Source organism: Orycteropus afer, unplaced genomic scaffold (assembly GCF_000298275.1).
Source record: "Orycteropus afer afer isolate SDZICR_OR568_19922 unplaced genomic scaffold, OryAfe1.0 scaffold01749, whole genome shotgun sequence".
Classification (NCBI taxonomy): Eukaryota; Metazoa; Chordata; class Mammalia; order Tubulidentata; family Orycteropodidae; genus Orycteropus; species Orycteropus afer.
In genome coordinates, this window is record NW_006923336.1 from 44,820 (window position 1) to 45,341 (window position 522).

The following is a 522-nucleotide window of genomic DNA, read 5'->3' on the forward strand; positions in this document are numbered from 1 at the left end:
TGACAAGCATGGGTTAGGCGGCCTTGCTGAGCTAGAGACAAAGAACTTAGGCTAGGAGGAAATGAGACATCAGATCAGTCCTGAGTCTGATGGGCACACTCCTGGGAGGAGGGATTCCAGAACGTGATCTTCAGATGGGACTTCACTCTGCTCGTATATGTCACTGACTCTGACCCAGCCACTTTCAAGCCCTGACCTGAATCCCAGAGAGCGTCCAAACTCTGAAACAGCACTGAGAGCTCAGCCTTAGTCTGACCTTTCAAAGGCAGACACTCGGCCTGTCTCAAGCCATCCCAGGGGAGGTTCAAACCACCAGACTTAGAGCGAGTAGTTGAGTGCTTAAGTGTTAGTGCAACCCAAGAATTCAAACTGTCCTGAATGTGATTGCGAAAGAGTCCAGAGATTCCCCTCAGTTTCCCCAGAACTGCTGGGCATCTTGGCAGAGTCCTTTCCCTCCACCAGAGACAGGTTGTTCTCTTTTCGTGAAAATGCTGCCTCTTCTTACAATGTAACTTTTGAATT